General features: G+C 23.2%; 1 protein-coding gene across 3 annotated transcripts in view; it reads left to right on the top strand.

The window, feature by feature from the left end:
- The first annotated feature begins 308 nt into the window (after nucleotides 1–308).
- Nucleotides 309–8,783, top strand: part of LOC103578102 (rho GTPase-activating protein 32) — an 85,802-nt gene continuing 77,327 nt past the window's right edge. Inside the window, exons 1-2 of one of the 3 annotated variants that reach the window (XM_014442931.2) lie at nucleotides 309–773; nucleotides 5,123–5,235. The gene's annotated coding sequence lies outside the window, so the exon portion shown is untranslated. The remainder of the gene's footprint in view (nucleotides 774–5,122; nucleotides 5,236–8,783) is intronic. The other 2 variants (XM_014442930.2, XM_014442932.2) reach the window with 2 other exon arrangements.

Below are 8,783 nucleotides of genomic sequence, written 5' to 3'. Positions count from 1 at the left end.
AGAGATTTTTTTATAGGGACTTTTTTTTATTCACTTATTTTACAATATATATTTATAATTTTACATTTTATTAATATACATAAATTTTTAAATATTGCATTTTTTTTTTATTAATTTATTATTTTTATATTTTTTCATTTGCATAAAAAAGTATACATATGTTCATTTTTCGAGATGTTTTTATTCCCGATGCTATACTACCCGAAAGGAATTAATGACCAGCATTGTAGTTCTACTATAAAACTTAGCCAACTTCTCATTTAGCTGGTTTACATTTAGCCACTTTCATTGGTAGGCTTCCTGATGGTGCCCTGCGTATGAAATGATGCGCAATGATAAAAGTGCTGCTGCAACGCGTTCATTGCAATGGGCTTGTACGACGACATGTATCCAATTTGTTTGCTTCCCAATCCCAATCCCTAATCTCCACTTGCATGGGAAGCAGGTCAGGTTGTGTTGGGTGTTGGGTTCATACAATTGACAGTACAATTATAAACATCAGTTTCTATGTAGTTAATAATTACAGTAAAAAGTTGGGTGTAAAAGTTTAATTACTTATTTAAGAATGAAGCATTTAAATATAACAATAAATATATTTATATCATGAGGATTATAACGTCAAACATTATCATCTGTTTTATTATTAATTATTGTGCATCAAGATCATGCATCAGCGACATTTATCATTGTGTCCGGTAGATATAGAATTTTCGTAGTTGTATGAACCAGAGATTCTCAACTTCGGAAAAGTAGCTCATGTCTCAAATCCTAAGGTATTAATTATAATATATATATGTTGCTGAATCTACTAATTTGAGATAAATTTAAAATATTGAATAACTTCTTTTAATCTATTCCAAAAAAAAAAACAAAAACTCAAAATATGAACACGTAGAAAATTAAAAAAACTATAGATGAAATTTTTTTAAATATTTTTTCTTATAACTAATCGTTTGAATAAAATTCTAAAACTATTGGACGTCGGTTGGCTTCAGTATCATAAATGATTAATTGTAAATTTTAAAAATCGTTCAATGTTAATTTTTTGATTGTGTATTAAATTAATTTGCAGCCGTCTTAAGTATAACAAATGTTTACTAGATATCTTATTTCTTTATTTGCATGAATGTGTGTAAATGTATAGATGATATTTTATATATAATCATAATGTATACACTTTTAGTTACATTAGTTAAATGAATTCATGAGAAATGTATACAATAAAATAATAATAATGGTGATTGTATACAAAATATTTTTTCCGTTATTTATAATATATAATGAAGGTTGATTTGGTTGCAGATACATATAATCTATATTATTGTTGATATAAAATGTCATAATAATAATGACATAATCATTATAGAACTGGATAAATTTACTTTACTGACGCAAAGTTGATTATTTGACGCCAGGTCATTCCGGGTTCGATAAGAAAGATAAAGCGCGCAGGAACTACTGCGGCCATTCCCATCCCCAACATCCGCTATAAAATGTTTGTTGATTTTTTTTTTTTTTTTTTTTTCACTTTTTTTATTCGCTTTTCATATTTGTTTGCTCTCGACAACAACATCTGGTGTCGATTCTAACCGCCAGCTTGTGAATTATATATGTGGATATCTATAAAAAAAAAAATATTTCATTTACAATATTACATAAATGATGATTTGTTGAAATCCTATTCGTTGTTTAAAAGAAAGTGAAGATAATAAGATGATTGATACTGCTTTATAGGTGTAAATTTTGCCTAAGGTAAATTACCCAGTACTTGAACAGTTTTTACAGTGAAATCCATTTAATCATCATTTTGGCAAATAAAAATTAATTAAATCGAAACATATGTGTTCCCGTGAAAAATGAATCATACATAGACATACCAGCTTTTTTAACATAGTCATGCATGGCCATACATGGTTTTGTATGACTGTATATGGTCATGCATAACTGTATTAAAAAAGTTTGTATGCTCATGTATGGCCGTATATGCTCCATGTATGGCCATATATGATCCATGTATGGCCATATATGATCCATGTATGGCCATACATGCTTCATTTATGGCCATATATGCTCTATGTATGGACATATATGCTTCAGTAATAAGTCTAGCGTTTTTTCTCTGAATTAAAAATTTCCATTTCGATTAGGAATTCAATTATTCGCATATCTGATAATCTCTGCGTCGCCAAAATTATTAAAAAAAAAAATTTTTTTTTTTAATTTAGTTAAAATTTCTATACATAGTCATATCAAGTCATATATGGCCTTATCAAGCTATGTATAACCATACATGGTCATATATGGCCATGCATAGAGCATTCATACATGGCCATGTATGATTCATTTTTCACGGGTTACTATAAAAATAGGGACATATTTCAATCTATTTAAAAAAAAATTAATAAATTATAAAATTTTTATATCTTTGCAAGGTTTTTAAAATTTACTAATAAAACAATAGTACTTGAACAATCTATTTAGACAAGCCGCAGTAGTTCAAAACTCTGTGACCAATACTTTAACAAGTATAAGATACAGATTACAGTCCAAAAATTACTAAAAACTCTTCCAACTTTTTTAATTTTCAATTTTATAAATTTAATTATACAATTTATTAATGACTAGTGTATAATGTTAATAAAAATGTATAATACTTCAGTTAATAGAAAATTAATAATTTATTTATTTATTTTGACGAACACAATGAATATTAACAAATAAATTTATTAAACAACATGGACATATAGATTTGAAAAAAAATTTTACTTGCAATTTTTCAGTTTATTTTTCTATTTTACTTGATTTATTGAATATAAAACACTAAAATTATCAGATGTTCTCAAATCTTGCTATCATTGAAAATGTTTATGTTACCCATTGCATGAATGATTAAGGTAGTTGTCCTGCTACAATATTGTCAAAAAGTTATGAGCCACATGCGTGGTAAGAGAAGGTTAGGTTAAAATGAGACATTACTTTTATTTGATACTGTATGCGTGAGAAGGTTACGTACACACTACTCATTACTCATATATAAGTACACACAAATAGTGTTGAACATTTTCTTAAATTATAATTTGACAACGTCGCATATGCTTCACCAGTTGCTGTATAGTGTACTAAGTATCTGTTTAAATTCACCGCTCAAATAGTCAATGCATACTCGCGTACAGCGTTGTCAGATTCTTTCTGTCCAATGCATAGACAAGTATATTTTTTATTTATTGTTGAACTTTGAATTGCTATATCTCAATAATGAGATGGTGAATCCTTTTTTTTTTTTTTTTAAATTTAGGATAAATTCATTAATTTTCTGTTAGTTTTTCAAAAATTTCTGACTGTTAGTTTTGTTATTAGAATCGAGAACGCGACTTAAAACGTATACTCCTTATTGCTCGTAATATTGATTATCCAAACTTTGATTATAAATATCTCGAATTAGAGATGGTCAATCGTCTTCAAATTTTAATGGTAATTGTATCTTAATACCCTTAATAAGTATAAAAAAATTTAGAACTTTCTGACACTATGTCCATCACCCAACAACTACCTTAAGTTAGAATGTTGTAAATAGTCTATTTTTATAAAACTTACAACTTTTCACTTAAGATAATTTTTATTCATAATATTTATCAATAACAAAAATTATTAAAACAATGAATTGATTGTTTTTATTTTTCAAAATCAATTAAATAACATTATAGTAACCTGTTCAACTTACTGTTGCATGTCGAAAAACATAGGACCTATGCTTGAATATTTTACGTGATCTTGTTCAAGTATCGGGTACGACTTAAAAAATTAGAAGGTATAGTTAGACGATGAAATTCAATTTCCAAAAATAATTATTTGACCTCGTAAAAAATATATTATGTTTAAAAAAGTCTATTTTATGTACTGGTAGCATTTCTTTTTACTAAATTATTTATGTCACATACTTTTTGACGGTTATTCAATCACTTTCAATTATTTTTATGAGAAAAGAAGTATCAATCGGTTATTCATTATACGGTAGTATTAAATTCATTAAAATTATTTCGGTATGAAATGAAAAGATATTTATTACAATTATTTCCTAACTTTTCAAACAATATTGCGATAAAAAAATTTCTTATTGTGTCATTAAATGTGAGTTCATACATTCCAAGTGTTGTGTATGTTAATTGTGAACTTAATTCATATTTTATTTGAAATTCAGTAAAGTAAAAGACCCAGTTATTAACCCTGGCCCAGTTTCTGACATTTTCAACTTTTTTCTTACTTAAAAAGAGCGCGTGTACCAGTGTGTACACGCAGTAGAAGTGAAACTTCTTTGGCTCATATTTATTAAATGCTATAATCAAGTTTTATTTCAAATTATTCTTATGTTTAGGTAACACATTTATAATTATTATTTTAAACAGTACATTGATATGCTATTAGAATGGAAAAGGTATCAGTATAAACTAAATTTGCATTTTTAACACATAATAAATTAGAAACATTTTATTATATGCACTTACAAAAAGTATTATTATTATTTTATTTCAGTTACACTTATGGGTGTTTCAGTGTATACTTTTGTTACTAAAGGCTTATGATAACTAACATAGGAAATATATGTTTTACACTGAATATCATCTAAAAACCTCTAGAACACTCCATTGATCGTTGCATTTGATCTTGTTGCTATCATTCTATTATTTTCTAAAGATAGATTCAAATTATCTTTCAAAAATTCAATTAATCGTAATAAGCTTTCTAATGCGAAATTGACATTAAAATTTCCACATAAAATCATATAGGTACTTTATCGTAATTCCTTTTGAGTATAGTGGAACCTTGCGAGGTATATGGTAGCAATGATCGATGAAGGAACTCAATGATATCATCTATCTTTTTATTCGGAGTAATATTTATTGCTGCAATTATAATTTTTGGTCCATTGTCTAATTTACATTCAGCTATGCACAAAACTGCAACGAAGATTGCATTGTACCATAGATATCAGGTTGAGTGACAGAAAAATTCATTGATGGAGTTATAATGTTAACCACATCGTTAGAATTTTGATATATCCCATCTCCTCCTGCTCTCATATTTGGATATTTAAATTTTACAATGCAATTAAAATTGGGAATAGGTATATCACTTTCATTGTCCAGCCAAGTTTCTGATAAAACTAAAATATTTGGATTCTTCACAACTGAATCTTCCAAATCTACTGCATGAGCTCTCAGACTTTAGCAATCAAAAGTAAATATTAGTTTTTTCATATTTATTGCATTACTATTTAACGTCCCGGGAAAAACGAATCATATATGACCATATATCGCCAATTTACATATATGGCTGTATATGACCACATATAGTGCTATATTTTTCAAAAAAAAAAAAAAAAAATGATAAAATAATGAAAAAAAAAAAAAAAAAAAATTCATGACAATTAGATCTCATGTATTCTAATAGTATCTAAAGTAGATCATTGTTTTTTTTCTTCGATGAAAAATCACGGCGTTGGCTGGATTCGATCCTGGGTCCTTTAGATTCGGAGTCTGGCGCGCTAACCACAGTGCTGAGGGATAAACATGAAATACAGTCTTTTTTATTTATTTAGATGCAGTCGCATAACCATATATGATTTGTTTTTCCCGGGATTCGTCAGAAATACTTTGAATTTTATTAAATTTTCAAAACCACATACATTTATAAATTCTTCTGTGTAAAAAAAATAGATTCCCAAAAAACAAATTTAGATCTAGCCAAATCTAATTAGAACAAGAAAAATCGGAATTTCTCATGATTTAGATCTGCATTGATCAAAGTAGATATGTTCAAATTATTTCAGACTTATGAGGATCTCTTTTATCTATAATTTTATAAAAGATTTTATTATAAGAGCTTTGAAATTTTCATAAATATCAGAATTTAGACTTTTTTGAGTTTAGGGATTTTCCATTTTTTGTCTTGATCTTCGTAGACAAAAAATAGAAAACCCATATTTTCGTAGATTTTACTTATGTGAAGGATTAGATCACCGTTGATCAAAATAATTTGTTTCTCGAGTTCTTGTGTGTATTACATACATAGCTATATACAAATCATTTATGGTCATAAGTTAAAATATATAAATTATTAATCTATCTATATAAATAAAAATCAATTGCTGTTCGTTAGTCTCGCTAAAACTCGAGAATGGCTGAACCGATTTGGCTAATTTTGGCCTTGAATTATTTGTGGAAGCCCAAAGAAGGTTTGAAAAATAAATAAATATGAGTTTAGTGTAGTGCCAGAAAGCTCAACTGGTAGAGCACTTGGCGTGATACCGACATGGTCTGGGTTCGATTCCCAGTTCAGGCTATCTATATTTTTCTAAATTTATTTATAAATTGTCTTATTGAGATGGTTTGCAAGTTTAGGTTTCCACTATATTAAATTGGTGTAATACCGTACGATGGATGGTGTGGCTCTATAAGTTATAGATCAAATTGAACGGAATATAGTAAAGTGCAGGATAGCTCAACTGGTAGAGCACTCGGTGCGATTCCGACATGGTCTGGGCTTGATTCCCAGTTCGGGCTATCTATATTTTTCTCAATTTATCTATAAATTATCTTATTGAGAAGGTTTGCATGTTTAGGTTTCCATTATATTAAATTGGTTTTTTATATAATGGCAACCAATTTAATATAGTGAAAAGCTAAACATACAAACCTTCTCAATAAGACAATTTACAGATAAATTGAGAAAAATATAGGGGACGTTCCACGCCAAATCGGACACCATTTAGCTTTCGCACCTCAGATTTTTATATAACTTTTTTAACTATTAGTATAGGTTGAAAGAGGCTTTCATGATTTTTTTCAAATTTTTTCTCCCAACCGTTTTCGAAATATCGAATTTTGAAAAATGTAGAGATTTTTTCTTTCAAACATCTGTAACTTCGCGAAAAGTGGTTTAAATAAAATTTTCAAAGAGACAAAAAATGTTCATTTTTAGACATCTTATCAGTAAAGAATATTAAAAAATTTATTTTAACCACGCTTCTATTGAAATTCAAACTTTTTCGTATAAACTGTCGATTTACAAAAAAACACGTACTGATCGATTTTCCTCATAATTTTTCACGGAAAACTGTCACCTATTCTACAACTTTTCCAGATATGCTCATAATGGGACAACGATGGGATCTATTTTTTTTTTTTTTAATTTTTTAAATTTCATATTCCAGTCTTTTTTAAAGAAAAATGTCTTAAATAATAGCATGCTTAGGATTTACTGTTAATAATTATTCGACACACAATTATCATCAAAATTTTCTAATTTTATTTCCTCAGAAAAATTATTACTAATTAATTTATTATTATTATTATTATTATTATTATTATTATTATTATTATTATTATTATTATTATTATTATTATTATTATTATTATTATTATTATTATTATTATTATTATTATTATTATTATTATTATTATTATTATTATTATTATTATTATTATTATTATTATTATTATTATTATTATTATTATTATTATTATTATTATTATTATTATTATTATTATTATTATTATTATTATTATTATTATTATTATTATTATTATTATTATTATTATTATTATTATTATTATTATTATTATTATTATTATTATTATTATTATTATTATTATTATTATTATTATTATTATTATTATTATTATTATTATTATTATTATTATTATTATTATTATTATTATTATTATTATTATTATTATTATTATTATTATTATTATTATTATTATTATTATTATTATTATTATTATTATTATTATTATTATTATTATTATTATTATTATTATTATTATTATTATTATTATTATTATTATTATTATTATTATTATTATTATTATTATTATTATTATTATTATTATTATTATTATTATTATTATTATTATTATTATTATTATTATTATTATTATTATTATTATTATTATTATTATTATTATTATTATTATTATTATTATTATTATTATTATTATTATTATTATTATTATTATTATTATTATTATTATTATTATTATTATTATTATTATTATTATTATTATTATTATTATTATTATTATTATTATTATTATTATTATTATTATTATTATTATTATTATTATTATTATTATTATTATTATTATTATTATTATTATTATTATTATTATTATTATTATTATTATTATTATTATTATTATTATTATTATTATTATTATTATTATTATTATTATTATTATTATTATATTATTATTATTATTATTATTATTATTATTATTATTATTATTATTATTATTATTATTATTATTATTATTATTATTATTATTATTATTATTATTATTATTATTATTATTATTATTATTATATTATTATTATTATTATTATTATTATTATTATATTATTATTATTATTATTATTATTATTATTATTATTATTATTATTATTATTATTATTATTATTATTATTATTATTATTATTATTATTATTATTATTATTATTATTATTATTATTATTATTATTATTATTATTATTATTATTATTATTATTATTATTATTATTATTATTATTATTATTATTATTATTATTATTATTATTATTATTATTATTATTATTATTATTATTATTATTATTATTATTATTATTATTATTATTATTATTATTATTATTATTATTATTATTATTATTATTATTATTATTATTATTATTATTATTATTATTATTATTATTATTATTATTATTATTATTATTATTATTATTATTATTATTATTATTATTATTATTAT

Source organism: Microplitis demolitor, chromosome 5 (assembly GCF_026212275.2).
Source record: "Microplitis demolitor isolate Queensland-Clemson2020A chromosome 5, iyMicDemo2.1a, whole genome shotgun sequence".
NCBI lineage: Eukaryota > Metazoa > Arthropoda > Insecta > Hymenoptera > Braconidae > Microplitis > Microplitis demolitor.
The sequence above is the reverse complement of the archived record's forward strand: the minus strand, read 5'-3'. Positions and strand labels throughout refer to the sequence as shown.